Source organism: Bufo gargarizans, chromosome 6, assembly GCF_014858855.1.
Source record: "Bufo gargarizans isolate SCDJY-AF-19 chromosome 6, ASM1485885v1, whole genome shotgun sequence".
NCBI lineage: Eukaryota > Metazoa > Chordata > Amphibia > Anura > Bufonidae > Bufo > Bufo gargarizans.
The window spans coordinates 157407217-157432552 of record NC_058085.1 but is presented as its reverse complement, the minus strand read 5'-3'; positions in this window follow the sequence as shown (position 1 = coordinate 157432552).

Genomic DNA, 25336 nt, shown 5'->3' with positions numbered 1-25336 from the left:
TCTGAGCTGTCTCAACCCGAACTCCAGACTGGGCAGTGAAAGGGGGAACTACTGGTGCGACTGAAGTTGGGGGCTGCGACGGGGGAACTAATGCACGTGCCACCGTACCAGCTTAAAAAAAATCGGATATCTACCATGTAATCCGACAGCGTCAGCCCCACTCTGCTGCCCTTGAAGAGGATCCTGTGCAACCTGTGGTCTAGCAACACGGGGCTGGGTACGCCCCGATAAGACTTCAACCTTATCGTCCGAACTTTGGGTCAGACTGCCACTGCTTTCTACAGGTTCGTATTCTGACCCGCTGGATTCGTCAGATGAGGGTTCCCATTCCTCATCCGACTAGGTCAGAAGCCTGTAGGCCTCTTCAGAAGAATACCCCTTACTTGCCATTTGGTCAACTAAATTTAGGGGGTATTCCCTGAGACTACCCAAGAAAAAAAGCAAGCCTGTCTTACAAATGGGAGGCTAGCGAAGTACCGGAAGCCGCTACGATTGATAAAAAATATCAAAACTGATTTTTTTATCGCCGCAGCGCTTGTAAAGTGATTGTGCAGTGATAAAAAATAAATAAAACATTTGTCACTGCGGCAGGGCGGGCGTGGGTGAACGCACGTGTGGGTGACCGATCAGGCCTGCGTTTTGGGTGGAGGGCGAGCTAAGGTGACACTAATACTATTATAGATCTGACTGTGATCAGTTCTGATCACTTACAGATACTATAAAAGTACCAATGCTGATTAGCGATACGCTAATCAGCGAATCAGTGACTGCGGTGGGCTGGGCGCTAACCGACGCTAACTACCTAACAAAGGGGCCTAAACTATCCTAAAACCTAACCGTCAATACTAGTTTACACTGATCACTTTTTTCCCTTTCACTAGTGATTGACAGGGGTGATCAAGGGGTTAATTGGGGTGATGGGGGGGGGGGGGGTGATCTGGGGCTAAATGTGTGGTGTTTGTGCACTTACAGTGATCTGTGCTCCTCTGCTGGGACCAACCGACGAAAAGGACCAGCAGAGGAGCACAGAAGCCATTTAACACATTATATTTATAAATATAATGTGTTAAAGGGGTTTTCCAAGTTATATTTATTGATGACCTATCCTCAGGATAGGTCATCAATATCAGATCAGCAGGGGTCCAACACCCGACACCCCTGCCTATCAGCTGTATGAGGAGAAGGAGCGCGCCGTACCAGCGCTGCCTCCTCTTCACTGTTTACCTTCTAGCCGTTGCATCTGCAGTGGTGAGCACCCAAGCCGTCCCATTCATTTCAATAGGAAGGCTTGGGTGTAATTACACCTGCTCACCACTGCAGATGCAACGGCTAGAAGGTAAACAGTGAAGAGGAGGCAGCGCTGACACCGCGCACGCCTTCTCTTCAAACAGCTGATCGGAGGGGGTGCCGGGTATTGGACCCCTGCCGATCTGATAGGATAGGTCATCAATAAATATAACTTGGACAACCCCTTTAACTGGCTTGTGATTAGTTTTTGGGAAAATCACCAGTCTGCCAGCGATGATCATTGGCTGGCAGGCTGGTGACGAACTCTTCCTGCGACTTTTGCCGGCCCGCAATGCGCATGCACGGGCCGGCTATGCGCGTCATCTCGCGTCTCGTGAGATGACGCGCCCGAGCGTCAAGGAGGAATGAATCGACCGCCTCTGGACCGCAATCCTGCGTTAGGCGGTCCGGAGTCGGTTAATCGGCTCTTCTGTTGTTTGTGCTGTAGTTAAAGAGTTGTCCTATAATCACAATGACTCTACTCACAGCTTTTAGCAGAGATAATTTAGATGGAAGTTACAATTTCAAATTTTGTGAGGATGACACCTCACCTTCCTGCTCTGCCTTTACCAACATAAATAGTAGTAAACCTTCTGCATCTAGTCAGTAATGTCATTAGGGAATGATGTTCCAGAAATAGATAGCAGATCAGGGTCTATTTCTGGGGCAATAAGGGCCTGAATGTTGGGTATGCCCATAAAATTGTAGATGGAAATTGGACCGGCACTCAAAACACCAAGAGGGATGTGGAACCAAACTTATTTATTTAAGCACAATAAAATAAATCGAGTGTGTATACTAGCATCAATAGTACAGTTTTATTGAAAGAATATCGATTATAAAAAATCGATTGCGGTGAATCGATCAAATAAAATCGAATTGAATAAAATGCATACATAAAAATACAAATAAAATGCAATATTCTTAATCGATAGTTGCTCGATTTTTGCTCGAGTTCACGCACAGGTACTCCGCCCAGACACGTTTCGAGATAGCTTATCTCTTCCTCAGTGGGTGACCTGTGGTCTAAGACCCTCGACTTTTAAACTCTCCACATCATCCCTTAATTTTCCACACTGGGTTTCAACATGTGTTGATAATTTCGTTAAGTGGTTGCAGTACCTGATTTTTTCAAAACGAGGGTCTCCGAATTTTCAGAGATATCCGATTTTTTTATTTTCGATTCTCTGTGCTTACAGTCATTTTACCAGGTTTATCGAGTATAAAGAAGAATATAACACATACAAAAGAAAAATGCATTCATATGTCCGCCTTGGGAATTATATGTCCACCTTGGGAATTATAATCGCAACTGATTGCTATAGCATACAATTCTACATTGCAATATTACCTATGTTGTTCACAAATCAATTCTTACTGAGCTGATATTTTTCATTTATTCAAATTCCTTTAGATTTTTTTCCCTTATTCGATTTTTTCGACTTATTCGATCTTTCGATTTTTTTCTTTTTTGACTCATAGTGTGTTGGTGCGTTTTTGGTGCGTTTTTTTCTGTATATGTGCATTTTTTGCACTTTATGTGCAGAAACTATTGTTTAATATTCTGTATGCGAGATTTTATCAAAAAGACTAAGGTCACCCCCTGAGGAAGAGGTAATCTCGAAACGCATCTGGGCGGAGTACCTGTGCGTGAACGCGCATGCGATTTACACATAGCCATGTACTAAAATCAACTATGCAAGAGAGGAATTCTGCTTGACTCAGGAAAACCTACAGACGGACCAAGTCCTATGGGATTTTGAGACGTGATCCTGAAAGCTGCTGCAGAGGGAAACCAACATTGCTGGATTGGGATGTGAATGGTGGGATGCCACCTGAAATAATTCCCATACAAAGAACCTCTCGATCAGCGCAAAAGGTTGTGAGTAACCAAAAATATATATCTAGTCGTGAAAGCGTGTATTGAGTAACTATGCAGGCCTGAAAAGGCGAAACTGTGCTCTTTATATAAGCACTGAAGATATAGCTTTGATATTTTCCACTGGGACTCACCCATATACATGAGTTTCTTGTACTGGGACTTTAACTGAGATATATCTAGGTCTCCAGAAAAAAATCTAGCAACTATCGATTAAGAATATTGCATTTTATTTGTATTTTTATGTATGTATTTTATTCAGTTCGATTTTATTTGATCGATTCACCGCAATCGATTTTTTATAATCGATATTCTTATGATAAAACTGTACTATTGATGCTAGTATACACACTCGATTTATTTTATTGTGCTTAAATAAATAAGTTTGGTTCCACATCCCTCTTGATGTTTTGAGTGCAGGTCCAATTTCAATCTACTATTCACTTTAACAAGAGCAAGGGGTGGCTCTTTCTGTCCAGAGCACCTAGCGTGATTGTCCATAGTGAGCCATCTGTTCATCTTCTCTAGTGAATATTGTATGCCCATAAAATTATCTTTGACCAAAGTGGAATGAAAGGCTAGCTTTGCAAATTCTCTTACTTCAGGAGATAAAGACATTTGTGAGAGAATTATTTTGATGATGGGATTCTACCTGACAGAACCACTCTCAACATTTGCAATTCACTCCATTTTCCCCTTTCAGAGGATGCTGAAGAGCGTATTACATTTTCTGAGTCGCCGTCCACCTCAGACTGAGACACACAGCTGCTATGTTTGTAATAAATTCAGTGAAAAATTCTTTGGAGTAAGTCTCTCAAGCGCCCTTTCATAATAATACTTCAAACAAGGTGTTAATAACTTCTGAAGGGAATTCACCTCAGACTTGTGTTTTTTCCTAAATATAATATCGTCATCCAAGAAAGATAATGATTTATGCCATCATTTTGGGGTCTGCTGAATTAGTTGTGGGAAAAAAATGCTGAAGAAACTTTCCTGTATGATTTCACTGACCAAGCATGGTCTCGCAAGATCTAACTTCTTCTCCTAGCTGCTAGGTGGCTGTCTCTCCTAAAGGACAAAGTCAGTAGTTATATGTGACTGTATCATAAAGAGAACTGCAACATCTATACCAAGTTCAAGTTCAAAGAACTTGGACTCATAACCTATGACATGACTGCTAGATGTGACAAACTGTGGTAGGAACAGGCGGTGTTTCTCTATGAAAAACACAATAGGCGCACCATAGGGTAGTACAGTCCAGATCAATAAACAAACATGAAGTACTCCAAATTGGAGGCTCACCTTAATCGGTTGTGCGATAAATAGGCACAACACTACTGAAGGCTTAAAAGGGGTGTAATAGACCCCCAAAGCAGATGGTCATGCAGCCAGGGATGTACACACTTCCACGTAGGGATGCCTGGATTCCCCAAGAAGGCGGATAGATCCAAATAGAAAGAAGAGACTCCCACGGCGCAAAGAACCAATCTTTGGTACATGATGGTAGATCGTACAATGCATTTCGGGGCAGGAAGCACCCTTTCATCAGGTATAGACTGCTCAAACAATACAAACATCTTCTAGACACACTTAAATACATAAAAAAACGCCAAAAAGGCACCGATAGGGGAGTGAAAGGGGAGGTCCTGACCCCTCCACATGTTCCAGTGATACGCATGCTAAGTGGCATGCAAATTAAAATAATATTTATGTAAGGGTCACTAATCCAAAAGAACCTTGTTTTAATCAGTGGAGCGGTGTCCGACTGAGAGGTAAAGCCAAAACACATCGCTCTGGTGGGTGCAGTCACATGACCGCTCAGTAACCCAGCAACAAGATGCTACTCCTCCTGCCCGGTTAGAATGTATGGGCGGGCGGGAGGAGGATTGTATCTGTGTATGTTGGTGGGGACGAGCGGTCTTCACAATGCTGGGCCGCTCATGGGTGGAGGGAGAGTTGAGAGGGGGAAGCATATTTACCATAACTAGAAAGGGGAGAGGTTAAAACACCCCTGGACAATGTAAGGAGTAAATCGTAGTAAAAGAGGAGGCTGACTAAGAGGGGTGGAGCGTTTAGGGATAAAAACACCACCCATTGCATGGCATCACATGAACATACACAGGTGTGACCAAAATGGATACCGGACCAACAATATCATCTTTTATCGTCGGTACATTGATGACCTGATTTTTGTATGGGAAGGCAACAGTGCGCCGGTGGAGGGGTTTATTAAACATATTAATAACAACAGCTAGGACATCACACTTTCAGGGACCCACAGCAACACAACTGCCGAACATTTGTATTTAGAGCTCAGCTGTACCAGTGGAAGAATAATCACTTATACATATTTCAAGAAAGTCGACTGTAACAGCTACCTCGACTTTGCCAGTAACCACTACAAGAAGTGGAAGACTAATATTCCATTCAGCCAGTTCAAACGTGTCAGACGGAACTGCTCAGAAGACAGTGACTTCATTGCCCAGAGATTATCCGCACCAGATTCACACAGAAAGGCTTTTCCCCGGGATAATAGAAGCGGCCTTCAATAGAGCCCGTGTGCTCACACAGGAAGATTTCCTACCGGGTAAAGAAAGCATGACCACCAAGAAGGACCCTTCTGTGGGAAGTTATAGTACCAACTTCTTAAAGCGAACCTTTCACCTGCATTTCACTTAATAAACTATCAAAAGTACCTTATAGATCATCCTCATTGTGTTATCATACAGTCTTGTCCTGCTTTTCTGCCATGTATATGCATGAAAAAAATCGCCTTATAAAGTACTCTTCTCCAGCTCCACAAGTCACAATAGAAGTCAAGGGGGTAGCCTTTCCCTCACTCCAGGCTGTAACTCCCCTGCCCTAACCCCGCCTCTATGCAGTCTAATTGACACCCGGCTCAGTTGCCGGGATCGCGATTGTATAGGCAGCGCATGCGCCATCGGCCTCAGTAGCAGTCGCACTGCTACTGAGGCCGATGGCGCATGCGCCGCCTGTACAAGAGCGGTCCCGGCGACTGAGCCGGGTGTCAATTAGACTGCATAGAGGCGGGGTTAGGGCAGGGGAGTTACAGCCTGGAGTGAGGGAAGGGCTACCCCCTTGACTTCTATCGTGACTTGTGGAACTGGAGAAGAGTACTTTATAAGGCTATTTTTATATGCATATACATGGCAGAAAAGCGGGACAAGACTGTATGATAACACAATGAGGATGATCTATAAGGTACTTTTGATAGTTTATTAAGTGAAATGCAGGTGAAAGGTTCGCTTTAACTACTTTTAACAGTAACCATACCATGATTAAAAAGATCCTCTCCAAACACTGGTTCATTCTCAAATGAGACCCCATCCTGAACAAGATTCTGCCAGAGAGACCCCACCTCATATTTAGGAGGGCCCAGTCCCTGAAGAACCTACTGGCGCCCAGCCAACTTAAACAGAAACCGGGTCTTGATTCGAGTTTGGGCAGCACCAGTCCAATGGGAAGCTTCAAGTGTAAGCAGCCGAAGTGCTTATGCTGTAAATGCATACGCACTACTACTACTGTCCACAACTCCAGCGGCAATACCTTCTCTATCAAAGGACATCTGAATTGTGGCTCTTCAAACATAATTTATGTACTCGAGTGCCCATGTGACCTCCAGTATGTTGGGCGGACCATCCAGACCCTCCGCAGCAAATCTAACGTTAAAAAAAAGATTTCTCTAGCACAGTATCGCCAGACACACCACTGAACATCATCAAGGCTCGTTCTTCGGATTTACCATTACCCTAATAGAGCAGATTAAATCTAATGGTTACAATATCATCCAAACCTTGCAGAGGCGAGAAATGTTCTGGATCTATAAGCTCAACTGTCTGAATCCATGCGGCCTTAATGAAGATTTTTCCCCTTGCCCTCATATACAACGCTCAAATTTTCTCAAATGCTTTCTGACATTAGTGCCCCTAACTCGTGCACTGAGACACCCTACCCATCCTATATACCATTCCATGTTATTATCTTGTATGCTCGTCGCTTTTATCTTACCTTGAAACACCGTTACAGTATACTATTCATAATGCAAATTTTACTCCTATGGAACATTTTATCCCTCAACTGCGATCAGGAACGTATAGTTCATCTTAGACATGGTTTTTAATTGTTCCTGTTATGTAACAGTTTTTATTCACTATTAATTCTTTTACCCAATCCATGCCTATTTATTGTCATCATTTTGGTCACACCTGTGTATGTTCACGTGATGCCATGCAATGGGTGGCATTTTTATCCCCAAACGCTCCACCCCTCCTAGTCAGTCTTCCCTTTTACTACGATTTACTCCTTACATCGCCCAGGGGTCTTTTATCCTCTCCCCTTTCTATTTATGGTAATTATGTTTCCCCCTCCCAACTCTCCCTCCACCCACGAGCGGGCCCAGCGTTGTAAACACCGCTCGTCCCCATCAACATACACAGATGCGATCCTCCTCCCATCCCCCGCCCAAACATTCTAACCGGGCAGAAGGAGTAGCGCCTGGTTGCTGGGTTACGCTCCACTGATTAAAACAAGGTTCTTTTGGATTTCTTTGGACAAACCACTTGGACCACCAATCTTTCATCTATTAGTGACCCTTACATAAACATTATTTTAAATTGCATGCTACGTCACATGCGTATCACTGGAACATGTGGAGGGGTCAGGACCTCCCCTTCCACTCCCCCATCTGTGCCTTTTTGGCTTTTTTTTATGTATTTAAGAGTGTCTAGAAGATGTTTGTATTGTATGAGCAGTCTATACCTGATGAAGGGTCCTTCCTACCCCAAAATGCTTTGTACCATCTGCTAAACCATTAAATCAAGTTTGTGTCGTCACCAAAGATTGTTTTTTTGCGCCGTGGGAGTCTCTTCTTTTTATTTGGAATCTGTGGTAGGAGGTAGCCTCCCTGAGACCCACAGTGGCACAATTTCTTTGGGGAAGAGCTGTCAGCTATTTTGGGTGCAACCTGACCTGCTGGGAGACTATTGGACTATTGGACAGCCTCTCAGTATTATTTTGCAGTGTTGTTGTTGGTATGACCACACCTCTTGTTTTAGGTGTAGCCTGTAGTCATTACTATTCCTCTATTTAGTCTGGACTCACACGTCCTACCATGCTGTTGATATTATCTGCCTGGAGTTGGAGGAGCTGGTGTGTTTTCCTCTTCTGAGTTCCTACTCATCCATTTTCTATAAGATAAGTGTTCTCCCCTTTGAATTTAGTTTTCCCCTTTTGCTCATTGTTTCCTAGGCCTTAGGGAGATGCTGGTTCGTTCATCTAGGAAGTAACCAGTGGTCTCAGACCCTGTCACTATGCCTAGGGATTTTCAGGGTATCTAGGGACTAGGTATCCGGTGTATAAATATTCCCACCTTCAGGGTCTATTCATACTGGCAGGAGTCAGGGCTAGGTTTAGGGTTTTCCTAGGTGGTGACCTTTTCCTTTCCCCTAGCAGTGTAGCCTAGTTTCGGGTCAGAAACTGAGTTAAAGTTGAAATTTGACAACTTTTCATCTGTTCAAGAATATATGCCCACCAAGCCTAAGAAAAAAACACTAAGAATATTGCAAATCTTTAACTCTGCGACTGAGATATTTATCACCCATCCTTGAATGGGTACCGCATTTCAGTAACCAAATCCAGACCCTACACAGTGGATGGAGCTGTGTTTTTTGGTATCTGTTTCCGGTACCAGGACTACTAGATAACATCAAATCGTCAGGGCTGCCGGCAGTCAGACGACCGAAGCTCATCAATACCTCAGTCCTGGGGAACCCCTTTAGGTTACATGTGTATGGGGAGTTTAGCAGGAATGGCTGTTAGCTGAACAAGCATTTGGCCCATAGCTATTGAAAGTACATTGCATTACACCGGAAGAGAGAGTCTGCAGCCATGGCCTATTAGTCAGTCACTGTCAACGTAGCAGGACAATCATATCATGACCCCAACAGATTTTTATTCCTTGAAAGTAAGCAATTGAATGAAAACAGGCAGAGATCTAGTAAACAATGACAGTATTTTTGAAAATTGTATAGTTTGTGATAAATAACTTTCATTTGCTAAAACTATTTACCCCTGTAGGAGAGATGATGAATAGGTATTAAAAATGTGTGATATCAGGGTTGCTAATCAGAATATTTCTTTTTCCTGGACGACTTATTCAGAAATCACGGACAAATTGAAAAAACATAATGATTTATATATATTATAAGTAATTTTGGGGTCATTTATCAAACTGGTGTAAAGTAGAACTGGTTTAGTTGCCCATAGCAACCAATAAGATTCCACCTTTCATTTTTGACAGCTCCTTTGGAAAATGAAAGGTGGAATCTGGTTGCTATGGGCAACTAAGCCAATGTTACACCAGTTTGGTAAATGACCCCATAACCATAAAATGATAATTACCACCAAAGTAATTTAGTCAAGTACCACCACCCTCAAAAAAACCATGGACACATCTATTTTTTTTTTCACAGACAAGAAAAAAATTCACCTATTTTTACTGACTGTCCAGGAATTTCTGGAGGGTTGGCAACCCTGTGTGATATGGTATATGGTGAAGGCAGAAAAATGGTATATAAAACCAATTGACAGTTGGGTACACATGTCCTGTAGACTACTAATGAATAGTCTTGTAATGTGAATAAAAGTTATAATCCAAAATAAACATGGCTGTTGTGACATTCTAGAAAAAGTAAGGTGATACAGATGACTTTCCTTTTCCACCAAACTGCCAGAAATGTAATAGTATCTGATATGATAATGTGCCATACAAGTGATTTTGTATTAGATTTATGCTCTCTGCTTAACATGATAGCTGCCAACTGGTCCCTCTATCCCTAACATGTGTGGTCTCTTATGCTGGGTGCTGCTCTTTTGTTTTTCATGATATTTGATATTGTTGTTATTTAATGAGCCTGCTAAGTCAAATGGAATGCAGAAATGGTGAATAATTAATTAGGCAAGAATAAAAACAAAGTTGGTTTGATGGAGTTTAACATTTTTACCACTTATGTTATGCCACAGCAGGTTGAAACAGCATTTTCTACATGGAACTAAGAACTGCGGGCCGCAATACAGCCATGGGGAGCACACAGTCGTGTGCATGAGCCCTAAAGGTAAAGTTCACCTTCAGAACTATTTTTATTGTTCCAATGTATAGTCTCCTACTGTTTTGTGCATCAGCTCCTATGCAGAGCTACTGTATGATTCTCCATTTTAACAGATTACAAGGAAATAATGTGTAGTCGGATCTTCCCATCATTCTTCCAACTACTTCTTGCTATCCAAATGTACGCCAGCTATAGATTTCAGTTTCTGACATGCAGACAGCGCAAGGTGTGACAAATCTACTGAGAGCCCTATGGCTATAACAGGATTTCTCTAACTTTTAAACACATTAATGGTCTGTGTCTGGTAACCTACAATAAAACATGAACAGCAGTGGTGCTGTTTCTAAAAAAAAAAGCAGGACCTTTTGCCTAATTTATTATAGCCTTTTTATTGCATTTCACATTCTAATAGTACCATTCTTAATGGTACAGTAGGTAAACCCCATACCTTTATTGTTATAATACATTTGGATTATATAGCACTTAAAGGCCATGAACACCATTGGAGGCAATATTTTATGACTACATTTCAATCATTTTGGGCAAAAAAAAAACCCACAATTTTTTCAATTGGCCTTTATTCAAAATTGTCAACAGTTTTTCATCTACAGGGATACGTTTCAGTTTATTTGCGGAGTATCTTACTTTCAGTTTCACACTGAGTTTGTCAGGTCGCTGCCCTGAAGGTTAGATGTATAGTCCTCTAAATTCCTAACAGCTGATAAACACTCATTATAGCTAATTTTTTATCAAACTCATAAGAATATGGCTCAAATAAGTGTTTATGAGCTGTTTGGAGTTCAGAGATAAGGGCTATACATCACATTAAGTCGTCAGATCAGCAACCTGATAGGTTTCATAGTGAAACTTAAAGCAAGACAAGATGCTTTGCAAATAAACTGAAACTTAATTTGGTAGAACAAAAACTGTTGACAAATTTTTAAAAAGACCAATCAATAAAGAATTATATCCCAAAATGAGCTAAATGCAATCATAGAATATAGCCCCAAAGGTGTTCATAGCCTTTAAAAGGAACCTGTCACCATGAAAATGTAAAATAATTTCCAGGCAGAATGTGATAGAGCAGGAAATGCAGGCCAGATTGGGATATAGTTTATGGGAAAAGATTCAGTAAAACATGCATTTCATTAATTTCTATTTCTTCCCATTCTGGGCTTTGGTGTCAAAGAGGCGGTCCTATCAGTGATTGACAGCTGCCTCTGTATACAGGCACAGGCTGTAATGCATTGATACGTACTGTAGGTATACCAATGCATTAAGAATTAAACTGGAACCTAAAATACCCATTGTAGGACCAAAAACTATACAGTAAATAAAGTTTCATAAAAAACTTGTTTAAGAAAATACCAGAGAATAAAGAATAAACATTTTTTTATAATTGCTTTTATTAAATGTCATAAAACAAAAATTATTGTACCTCTTAATAGGCTTCACTATGGGTTTTCGACTCACAATAACTAATGCAAATAACTGACGTGTGAACTCAACCTTAGGCCATTGTGCGGCCGTTCCGCAACTTTAATGGGTCCATGATCCATTCGGCACCGCAAATTTTTTTAACATGTTCTATTTTTTGCAGTGCGGAGGCACGGACAGAAACACCATTCGAGTGCGGACCTGCTTTTGCATGTGCCATGTGCATGAGGCCTTAAAGAGACACTTCTGCTAGAAAAGAGTATTTGTTTAAGCTCAATATTCATAGAAAACATTTTTGGTTTTTTTTTTATTTTATATTTCAGCAGTATACCATTGAAAATTAAATACAAAATGTTGTCCTTCGGTAGCAGTTAGTACAGAGATATACAGCTCCTATATAGACAGGTAATGTGAGTTTGCTGCTGTGAGGGCAAGAAGATATCTGCAAATTAATCCTCAATATTAATAGTAAACTAGTATGACAGCTCTATTGTTCTCTTAATAGGCCTATATGCCCACAGAAGAGCACTACATTGAATAGTGTAGTGCGTGATGCTCTAATTGACTCATCCCGCTTCCCTCTTTGGCTGCAGTCAATGGTCTCACTAAGGCCTCATGAACACTAACATATTTTCTTTCTGTGTTCGTTCCATTTTTTTTGCGGACCGTATACGAAACCATTCATTTCAATGTTACTCCGTGTGCATTACGTTTCTGTATGTCCGTATTTCCGTTCCGCAAAAAAATAGAACATGTCCTATTATTGTCCGCATTACGGACAAGGATAGTACCGTTCTATCAGGGGCCAGCTGTTCCTTTCCGCAAAATACGGTATGCACACGGACGTCATCAGTATGTTTTGCAGATCCGTTTTTGCAGCCTGCAAAATACATACGGTCGTGTGCATGAGGCCATACAAAGTCAGGCGAGGTTGTTTTTGACGTGCTAAAAGTCCAAACAAAGGGGGAGCCAAGACAGGAAGTAAAACACATGGAGTGACTTCAAAAAATGATATCCAGTAAACCATCCACCTGTTTTTTTTAATGCATAGAATATTCACATACAGGCTGTTAATATGTTTTAAAAAAATTTGATGGAAGGATCTCTTTAACCCTTTGAAGACATGGAGATTTTATGTTTCTGCATTTCCATTTTTTAACTCCCGGCCTTCCCGGAGCCATAACTTTTTCATTTTTCATTCACATTGCTATATGAGGGCTTGTTTTTTACAGGACAAGTTGTACTTTCCTATGTGGTAAAGGTGACTTGACAAGTCCTTCATTCTCTGGCTCAGTAAAATTACGGCCATACCACATTTGTATAGTTTTCTTGTGTTTTAATACTGAAAAAAAAAAGCTTTGAAAAAAATGTATTTTTCTCATCCCCATATTCTGACCTACATAACTTTTTAATATTTATATCTACGGAGCTCTGTGAGAAATCTGTACTTTTGTTTTATTGCAAAATTTTGATTTTTTTCCATTCCGACAAAATTTTGTAATTGTTGATAGTAAAGGACATTTAGATTTTTTTCAATTACGACAACATTTTTAATTGTTAATAGTACAATCATTTTGGGACGTGGCAATGCCTATTTAATTTATTTTTTATATTTTTAAAGACTTTACTTTTTAATTTATATTCATAAATAGGAGTGAATCGTCTAGTGATGACTTTATATACTATAAATACTAACTAACTTCCTTGTTGCTCTACCTTTCTGAACTACGTGCGCTATGTTACGGCGGCGACCACAATAGACTATAAAACTTTATTTGAATAATAAAATATTTATTAAACCAATAACACCTCTACAGTCTATTATATTTGCTATATCTATATTTATATCAATGGTTATAAATATATATACATATAGACATACACTGCAATTACACAGCAACTACGCTAACACAACACAATACACAATTACAATTCCACCCCACAAACTATCTAAATAACATAGAAACATATTAATAACAGCAGCGCCCACCCACCTGGCTACACACTGTACCTATGGGGAAAACAAAGGGTTAAACACAATCAGGGATTACAAGAGTGGTCCTGCAAGGACAATGCAGGCCAGGGATGTAAGAGGGAATGTGCAGGGATAGCAAGGGGTAAATATAGTAGGATCACCAGGGATTTCAGGGGTTAATTATTGGTGACAGTGGGAATGTAGGGGTTATTATTGAAGGGCATGGGGTAGGGGGTTAATGGTGGTAGTGGGAATAATGCAGGGGTAAAAGGAAAGGGTTAATTGCAGGGGCTAATGTAGATTGGTGGCAGTGGGAATGATATCAGGGAATCGTTGGTATAGGGCAGGGTATATGAAGGGGTTAATGATATTGCAGGGATTAATGATAGGGATTATGCTCGTTGGTCTAGGGGAATAAAGGGTTACTCAGCCAGCTAGTTTCCAGGGGTTAATGCTTGTTTCCAGGGGATGATCCTCGCTTCTATGCTCATCCTCCAGGCGTTAATTCCCGCTTCCTTGTTGTCCTGGGGTAGATTCTGGCTTCTCAGGGGGGGCTGCTCGGCTCAACTGCAGAGCGCAGAGCCGCCGGAGTATTTAAATCCGACGGCGCTCGCTACTGAGCTGCCCGCGCTGCAGGCGTGCACGCATGCACGCCTGCAGAAAAGTCCACGCGGGATGGCACGGTGATATGACATCACTGCACCAACCACGCGTCCTATATGCCCCAATTATATATATATATATATATATATGTAGAAATGGACAGCACATCCAGTAGAGAAATGTATTCAAAATTTTTTATTCAGCCACAGTGGCACAAGAGGCGACGTTTCGGCTCAAAATCCTGAGCAAAATCCTCAAGCATAAAGACATAAGTGAAACATATCATATAAATAGGTGACATGATTAGGGGGTGGAGTAAAACAATTCATGAGAACAATGTGATAAAAAGGGGTGTGCAAACATAATTACAATAATTCATACAACCATATAGATATTGCAGATGATAATACACCACTAAATGTGATACATAATCGAACAATAATACAGTGGGATAACATAATGTGCATATAAGTGTAAATGCCGCCGATTGCCATCAGCTGTTACATATCAACATAAATATATTAATTTAATAAATTTTTAAAAAGAGAGGGAAATGAGAGGAGCACCAGATGGGAGGGGTGACATACCGCATGTAGACCACGTACTTCCCCAAGTCCGCTATAGCCAGCCTTGGCGTCTATCGCTGAGCAATGCGCAAGCGTCAGGATGCGTCTCGGCAGAATGACATCATGCTACGTTCACGTAGTTCTGAGCGGCGCATCTGAAGACCGCATCAGTCCTCCGGTGCGCATGCCCACATGAGGTCTAGTATGGAAGCGCCATTTTAGAAACTGGCAGTGTGGTCCCAAAGTAGAAAACTATTGTAATTTATTATAAATCAGGCTCATATGAGGCGAAAAAGGGAGACGGGTGCCCCTGTCAGGGGGCTCCAGTATCCATATGTTGGGCAAGCAATATAAACATGATCGGCAATGTCATGTCAATCATGTGTACCAATGCCGCCCCAATCACACCTCCTTCTAATGCCTATGAGAGAGGGATTCTCCTCACAACTATGCGGTCAACACATGCATTGTCTAAAACTCTATCGAGACACAGCCTAAAACCAGACCATCGGAAAAAATTAATCAGCTATAGTAAGGCGGACATTTGGGTACGGTGTCATCCAATACGGTAGATCAGCTCCACATCCATTTTGTTCCTCTTCATATATAACATCATATCATCTATAGAAACAGATGAAAAAATACATGAAAAAAGAAAGGTTAGAGACATGAGTTAAAACATGTTGAAACACTTATGTCTAACAAACACCACCGACCCCAAGGAAAGAAGACTGGATAGACAGACATACAGGGACATTTGAAAGGCAAACCACCTCTTTATGTATAAACCCCTAGATTGTAATCTACATTGAGACCGTGGGGTCTCAAAGTATTAAGTGTATATATCCAAAAAAGTTCTTTCTTTTTTAATAACAGGTTTCTATTACCCCCTCGTCGAGGCTGTGGGATATGATCAATGATCCAACATTGAAGTTGGCTTTCAGAGTGATTTTTCTCCACAAAATGTTTTGGAATAGGTAGATCCTTCCGTTTTTTCCTAATTGTAGAACGGTGATTATTTAGCCGTGTTTTAAGGTCAGTAGATGTTTCGCCTACATATAAGAGTTTACAGGGGCAACTCAAGACATAAACGACAAAATTAGAATTACAAGTAAGGTAAAAAGAAATAGGGTATCCTACTTTGGTAGTTGGGTGTATAAATACCTTACTTTTACAGATATGTTTGCAGTTGACACAGCTGAGACAAGGGAAACATCCCTTGCTCCGCTGGGCCAATGTGCTTTGTCTCAATCCAGGACCTGGGCCAATGTCTGCTCGTACTAATTGATCTCTCAAATTCCTGGATCTCCGATAGGAGAACAGGGGAGGAGATTTAAATTCAGGAATATGCCCCAGACACCCACCTAAAATTCCCCAATGTTTACTGATAACTCGGTTGATGGTACGACTATGTGCAGTGTATTTCGTAATGAATGGAATCCTATTCTGTGGAGTTTTTTTGATATTCCTTTTTAGTGATTCACTTCTGTCCATGTCTTTGACTATATCAATTTGAGGTTGAAGTAATCTAGAGGGATAACCTCTTTGTTTAAACTTATGAACCATGGTATCGAGTGATTTCTCCAAGTCCTCAGGGTTGGAGGTAATTCTCTTAGCCCTGAGGAATTGAGAGAAAGGGAGGTGCTCAACCATATTCCGTGGGTGACTACTCGATAAATGCAACAGAGTGTTTTTATCTGTGGGCTTGGTAAACAAGGTAGTATGTATACAACCATCCTGGATTTTAACAGTTGTGTCCAAAAATTGGATCTCTGTATCCGAATATATTAAGGTAAACTGTAGATCCTTGTTAATACTATTAAGATAGCCCTGAAATTCCAGCAGACCAGAGCTATCACCAGTCCAGATGAGGAAGACGTCGTCGATGTATCTCCACCACCTCAGGATCTTGCTGTGGTGGTGGGATACATGGACGACATCCTCCTCAAAACACCGCATAAAGATATTGGCGTAAGTTGGGGCCACGTGGGACCCCATTGCCACACCCCTAATTTGCTTGTAAAATGTATCCTGAAACAGAAAATAATTCTGTATCAGAATAATGTTCAAGAGGTCTATTACAAAGTCACAAGTGTGTATAGTTAGAGATGACAGCTCCAACATACGCCTAACCGCACTGACTCCAAGATCATGGTCAATAGACGTATATAAAGACGTCACATCAAATGATGCCAGAATAAGATCCTGAGGTGGTGGAGATACATCGACGACGTCTTCCTCATCTGGACTGGTGATAGCCCTGGTCTGCTGGAATTTCAGGGCTATCTTAATAGTATTAACAAGGATCTACAGTTTACCTTAATATATTCGGATACAGAGATCCAATTTTTGGACACAACTGTTAAAATCCAGGATGGTTGTATACATACTACCTTGTTTACCAAGCCCACAGATAAAAACACTCTGTTGCATTTTTCGAGTAGTCACCCACGGAATATGGTTGAGCACCTCCCTTTCTCTCAATTCCTCAGGGCTAAGAGAATTACCTCCAACCCTGAGGACTTGGAGAAATCACTCGATACCATGGTTCATAAGTTTAAACAAAGAGGTTATCCCTCTAGATTACTTCAACCTCAAATTGATATAGTCAAAGACATGGACAGAAGTGAATCACTAAAAAGGAATATCAAAAAAACTCCACAGAATAGGATTCCATTCATTACGAAATACACTGCACATAGTCGTACCATCAACCGAGTTATCAGTAAACATTGGGGAATTTTAGGTGGGTGTCTGGGACATATTCCTGAATTTAAATCTCCTCCCCTGTTCTCCTATCGGAGATCCAGGAATTTGAGAGATCAATTAGTACGAGCAGACATTGGCCCAGGTCCTGGATTGAGACAAAGCACATTGGCCCAGCGGAGCAAGGGATGTTTCCCTTGTCTCAGCTGTGTCAACTGCAAACATATCTGTAAAAGTAAGGTATTTATACACCCAACTACCAAAGTAGGATACCCTATTTCCTTTTACCTTACTTGTAATTCTAATTTTGTCGTTTATGTCTTGAGTTGCCCCTGTAAACTCTTATATGTAGGCGAAACATCTACTGACCTTAAAACACGGCTAAATAATCACCGTTCTACAATTAGGAAAAAACGGAAGGATCTACCTATTCCAAAACATTTTGTGGAGAAAAATCACTCTGAAAGCCAACTTCAATGTTGGATCATTGATCATATCCCACAGCCTCGACGAGGGGGTAATAGAAACCTGTTATTAAAAAAGAAAGAACTTTTTTGGATATATACACTTAATACTTTGAGACCCCACGGTCTCAATGTAGATTACAATCTAGGGGTTTATACATAAAGAGGTGGTTTGCCTTTCAAATGTCCCTGTATGTCTGTCTATCCAGTCTTCTTTCCTTGGGGTCGGTGGTGTTTGTTAGACATAAGTGTTTCAACATGTTATAACTCATGTCTCTAACCTTTCTTTTTTCATGTATTTTTTCATCTGTTTCTATAGATGATATGATGTTATATATGAAGAGGAACAAAATGGATGTGGAGCTGATCTACCGTATTGGATGACACCGTACCCAAATGTCCGCCTTACTATAGCTGATTAATTTTTTCCGATGGTCTGGTTTTAGGCTGTGTCTCGATAGAGTTTTAGACAATGCATGTGTTGACCGCATAGTTGTGAGGAGAATCCCTCTCTCATAGGCATTAGAAGGAGGTGTGATTGGGGCGGCATTGGTACACATGATTGACATGACATTGCCGATCATGTTTATATTGCTTGCCCAACATATGGATACTGGAGCCCTCTGACAGGGGCACCCGTCTCCCTTTTTCGCCTCATATGAGCCTGATTTATAATAAATTACAATAGTTTTCTACTTTGGGACCACACTGCCAGTTTCTAAAATGGCGCTTCCATACTAGACCTCATGTGGGCATGCGCACCGGAGGACTGATGCGGTCTTCAGATGCGCCGCTCAGAACTACGTGAACGTAGCATGATGTCATTCTGCCGAGACGCATCCTGACGCTTGCGCATTGCTCAGCGATAGACGCCAAGGCTGGCTATAGGCGGACTTGGTGAAGTACGTGGTCTACATGCGGTATGTCACCCCTCCCATCTGGTGCTCCTCTCATTTCCCTCTCTTTTTAAAAATTTATTAAATTAATATAATTATGTTGATATGTAACAGCTGATGGCAATCGGCGGCATTTACACTTATATGCACATTATGTTATCCCACTGTATTATTGTTCGATTATGTATCACATTTAGTGGTGTATTATCATCTGCAATATCTATATGGTTGTATGAATTATTGTAATTATGTTTGCACACCCCTTTTTATCACATTGTTCTCATGAATTGTTTTACTCCACCCCCTAATCATGTCACCTATTTATATGATATGTTTCACTTATGTCTTTATGCTTGAGAAAGGCTCAGGATTTTGAGCCGAAACGTCGCCTCTTGTGCCACTGTGGCTGAATAAAATTTTTTGAATACATTTCTCTACTGGATGTGCTGTCCATTTCTACATACAAATGTTGGGTAAGCAGTGATAACCCTGGACATAGCACCCGCTATACTGTTATGTTTTGGTGCTGCCACATTTTTCCATTTTTATATATATATATATATATATATATGATTGGGGCATATCTCTCTCTCTCTCTCTATATAAATATATATATATATATATATATATATATTTATAGATATATAGATATACAGACGTGGACAAAATTGTTGGTACCCTTTGGTCAATGAAAGAAAAAGTCACAATGGTCACAGAAATAACTTTAATCTGACAAAAGTAATAATAAATTAAAATTCTATAAATGTTAACCAATGAAAGTCAGACATTGTTTTTCAACCATGCTTCAACAGAATTATGTAAAAAAATAAACTCATGAAACAGGCATGGACAAAAATGATGGTACCCCTAGAAAACACAGAACATAATGTGACCAAAGGGACATGTTAATTCAAGGTGTGTCCACTAATTAGCATCACAGGTGTCTACAACCTTGTAATCAGCCATTGGGCCTATATATATGGCTCCAGGTAATCACTGTGTTGTTTGGTGATATGGTGTGTACCACACTCGACATGGACCAGAGGAAGCAAAGGAAAGAGCTGTCTCAAGAGATCAGAAAGAAAATTATAGACAAGCATGTTAAAGGTAAAGGCTATAAGACCATCTCCAAGCAACTAGATGTTCCTGTGAGTACAGTTGCACATATTATTCATAAGTTTAAGATCCATGGGACTGTAGCCAACCTCCCTGGACGTGGCCGCAGGAGGAAAATTGATGACAAATCTAAGAGACGGATAATCCGAATGGTAACAAAAGAGCCTAGAAAGACTTCTAAAGAGATTCAAGGTGAACTTCATGCTCAAGGAACATCAGTGTCAGATCGCACCATCCGTCGTTGTTTGAGCCAAAGTGGACTACATGGGAGACGACCAAGGAGGACACCATTGTTGAAAACGAATCATAAAAAAGCAAGACTGGAATATGCCAAACTACATGTTGACAAGCCACAAAGCTTCTGGGAGAATGTCCTGTGGACAGATGAGACAAAAATCGAAGTTTTTGCCAAGGCACATCAGCTGTATGTTCACAGACGAAAAAATGAAGCATATCAAGAAAAGAACACTGTCCCTACTGTGAAACATGGAGGAGGCTCTGTTATGTTCTGGGGCTGCTTTGCTGCGTCTGGCACAGGGTGTCTTGAATCTGTGCAGGGTACAATGAAATCTCAAGACTATCAAGGAATTCTAGAGAGAAATGTACTAGCCAGTGTCAGAAAGCTTGGTCTCAGTCGCAGGTCATGGGTCTTGCAACAGGACAATGACCCAAAACACACCGCTAAAAACACCCAAGAATGGCTAAGAGGAAAAAATTGGACTATTCTAAAGTGGCCTTCTATGAGCCCTGACCTCAATCCTATTGAGCATCTTTGGAAGGAGCTGAAACATGCAGTCTGGAAAAGGCACCCTTCAAACCGGACACAACTGGAGCAGTTTGCTCATGAGGAGTGGGCCAAAATACCTGCTGAGAGGTGCAGATGTCTCATTGACAGTTACAGGAAGCGTTTGATTGCAGTGATTGCCTCAAAAGGTTGCGCAACAAAATATTAAGTTAGGGGTACCATCATTTTTGTCCATGCCTGTTTCATGAGTTTATTTTTTTACATAATTCTGTTGAAGCATGGTTGAAAAACAATGTCTGACTTTCATTGGTTAACATTTATAGAATTTTAATTTATTATTACTTTTGTCAGATTAAAGTTATTTCTGTGACCATTGTGACTTTTTCTTTCATTGACCAAAGGGTACCAACAATTTTGTCCACGTCTGTATATTATACACCATATATGGACTGGGCCCATATACAGGGGACCTATACTTCCTATGTACATCCATTTACTAGGAAATATGTATATATAGGGGATATACCTACATACATATATCCTCACTGGCCAATACAAGGGGCCAATATATATACAAGGGGCCAGTATATATGCACGATTATACCTCTTCCCTATGCACACACTCGAAAGTAATTTTATACATTAATATGTGGATAATTCAGTATATTTCCAATGCAGTGCTGCCACCTGCAGGAATGCATTGTAAAATACCTGTAATAGACCTGGTAACCTTGTACAGGCTCATGCCTATTACCACAGTTTTTAGAGAGGGGAAGGCATCCCAGTTTTCCTTTCTCAAAAGCCCTGGTCACAATTGACTATGACATCTGAGGAGCTAATGTCTGCGATCAGTGTTATAGACAATCACAGACATTAGCCCCGGTGGCTATGGTGCTTGACCTGCTCCAGAGCAGGTGCCATCTTTAACCACTTCCCGACCACCCATTGACTATAAACGTCCTGGGCGGTTGGGTTTATCTCTGAATGGACGTTCTGGAACTTCCTTTCAGAGATGTCACCTGCCGAGCGGGGGGACCGCTGCCAGTGACAGCAGGGCACCCCAGAGAGAAGGCAGGGACTGTTTCAGGGTGTCTCTGCCTTCTAGATTGCTGTATACACAGCGCTCAACGATCAGGAAGCACTATGCCGCTTTCTGTCCTGGCCCGGTGATCATGTGACCGCCGGGCCGGGGGAGTGCAGAAGTTGTCGGATCTTCCATAGACCACGGTCATCCCTGCACTGAGGCTTTACAACACAGTATAGTGCTGTACAGCCTCTCTGGGGGGTGTATTTCCCCTGTAACTGGGGCTACTTTGTCAGCCCCAGTTACAGGGGAAATTTATAGTTAAAAAAATAAATAAAAATGAAGTTAAATGTCCCCCAGAGGTCTTGTATGACCTTATGAGGGACACAAAGTAAAAAAATATATATATTTATAAATAGTGTTTAAAAAAATATTATTTCCCCCCCAATCAGTTATTTGAAAATTGTTAAAAATAGAAAAAATAAAATAAAATAGACATATTTGTTATAACCGCGTCCTTAACGACCGACTCTAAAACAATATATGATCTACCCCATCAGGTGAACACCGTAAAAAAATAAATAAATAATTGAGCCAAAACTGATTTTTTTGTAAGCTCACCTCACAAAAAACCATAATGTTAGTCAATTAAAAAGTTGTATGTACCCCAAAATGGTAGCAATAAAAAATATCACCTCATCCGACAAAAAATTAAAAAATATGGCTCTAAGAAAAAGGCAACACAAAAACATGCTTTTAAAAAAAAAAAAATTATTGTGTAAAACGTAAAAAACAAAACAATAAAAACAAGACATATTTGGTATCGTTGCGTCCGTAATGACCGGATCTATAAAAATATCATATGATCTACCCCATCAAGGATTTCACTGTGGGGATACCTCAGGGTCTCTTTAAATGCAACATGGTGCACAAAGACCATTCCAGCAAAGTCTTCCCTCCAAAAACCATATGGCACTCCTTGCCTTATGCACCCTGTCGTGTGCCCAAACAGCTGTATACGTCGATATATGGGGTGTTTCTGAAAAAAGCAGGATAAAGGTAATAAATATTGAGGTTTGTTTTGTTGTTAACCCTTGATGTGTTCCAGGAAAAACTTGATTAAAATGGAAAATCTGCAACAAAAAAAAGTGAAATTTTACCTCTATTTTGCTTTAATTCATGCGGAATACCTAAAGGTTAAACAACATTTCTAAAACCAGTTTGGAATAGCTTGAGGGGTGTCATTTCTAAAATAGGGTAATTTATGGGTTGGTTCTATTATGTAAGCCCCACAAAGTGACTGCAGAACTGAACTAGACCTTAAAAAAGATGACTTCTAAAATTTCTAAACCTTCTAATGTCCTAAATAAATAAAATCATGATTCCAACATATAGTAGATATATGGGGAATGTTAGTTAATTAATATTTTATGAGACATCACTATCTGTCTTAAAAGCAGAGAGATTAAAATTTAGAAAACAGTGAATGTTTTCAAATTTTCATAAACGTTTTGATTTTTTTTATAAATAAAGATAAAACATATTAACACAAATTTACAATTAACATTAAGTATAATGTTAACAGAATGTCGCGGCTCACTGCTGTTAGTGGATGATGCGGTGCTGCAAGCTGAAATTGAGGACGCCTCACCTCAATGTAAGAAAAACTGATAAAATAGAAGAGCGAGCACTCACTCTGTGGCAAAACACTCAGATTTAATGATAAAATCAATAGACAACAATACAATAAAAATAATGATAAAATACAAATAAAATTAATAGTAAAATGGTTGGTCGACCAGTTTAGTAACGCATTCCACCTAGACGAAGGGGCATAACTCAGTCATACAATAGCGGTGTCTTAAATGAGATTGAACATAATACTAAACTGTGAATTAAATATAAGAATATAGATCCGGTGAAAAATGAACAGTGCTGGAAATCAACAGTGCAATAATGTGATCAACAATATTTATAACATATAGTAAAAATAACATATAATATGATAAATGTGATGAGGTGATAAGACACCTAATAGGCTTTACGGGCCAAAAGAGTTCCTCCTATAATAATGGATGACCGCAACCAAAAATGGCCAAATGAGCTGTTGAAATGTCTCAGCTTAATAGCTGTATCACTTTCAATAGTGGCAATAATATGCCTATCTTTGTTGCAAAAGATAAACTTTCCTGGGTATGGAGTCTTACCTCCTATGGCAGTATATTACTGCTGTGCACGTGTGAAGTCGTCCACTTGATGTTTGTTTGAAAATGCCGGGACTCCGCTGTACGAGACGCGCTGACGTCCGCGCTCTCGTAAGTGCTGCTTGTAAGGGAGTGACGTCTTAATCTCGCGGTGTTATGAGTGAGACTCCCGTCCGATCTCTCTGTCCGCTCAGACGTTATACAGCAGTGTAATTATCCCAGCAAAAGTAATTTTTAAATGTCTCTTAGCGCATGGCCATGCGAAAATTCTTTCTGTGGTAATTACCACTGAGGAAGGGACCGGAACAGTCCCGAAACGCGTCTGGGCGATACTTCAATATAACCTCCAGAAAGAATTTTCGCATGGCCATGCGCTAAGAGACATTTAAAAATTACTTTTGCTGGGATAATTACACTGCTGTATAACGTCTGAGCGGACAGAGAGATCGGACGGGAGTCTCACTCATAACACCGCGAGATTAAGACGTCACTGCCTTACAAGCAGCACTTACGAGAGCGCGGACGTCAGCGCGTCTCGTACAGCGGAGTCCCGGCATTTTAAAAAACAAACATCAAGTGGACGACTTCACACGTGCACAGCAGTAATATACTGCCATAGGAGGTAAGACTCCATACCCAGGAAAGTTTATCTTTTGCAACAAAGATAGGCATATTATTGCCACTATTGAAAGTGATACAGCTATTAAGCTGAGACATTTCCACGGCTCATTTGGCCATTTTTGGTTGCGGTCATCCATTATTATAGGAGGAACTCTTTTGGCCCGTAAAGCCTATTAGGTGTCTTATCACCTCATCACATTTATCATATTATATGTTATTTTTACTATATGTTATTAATATTGTTGATCACATTATTGCACTGTTGATTTCCAGCACTGTTCATTTTTCACCGGATCTATATTCTTATATTTAATTCACAGTTTAGTATTATGTTCAATCTCATTTAAGACACCGCTATTGTATGACTGAGTTATGCCCCTTCGTCTAGGTGGAATGCGTTACTAAACTGGTCGACCAACCATTTTACTATTAATTTTATTTGTATTTTATCATTATTTTTATTGTATTGTTGTCTATTGATTTTATCATTAAATCTGAGTGTTTTGCCACAGAGTGAGTGCTCGCTCTACTATTTTATGAAGTATAATGTGTCATGAGAAAACAATCTCTGAATGGCTTGGATAAGTAAAAGCGTTCCAAAGTCATTACCACATAAAGTGACACATGTCAGATTTGCGAAATTAGGCCTGGTCAGGAAGAGGGTAAATGGCCCTGTCTGGAAGTGG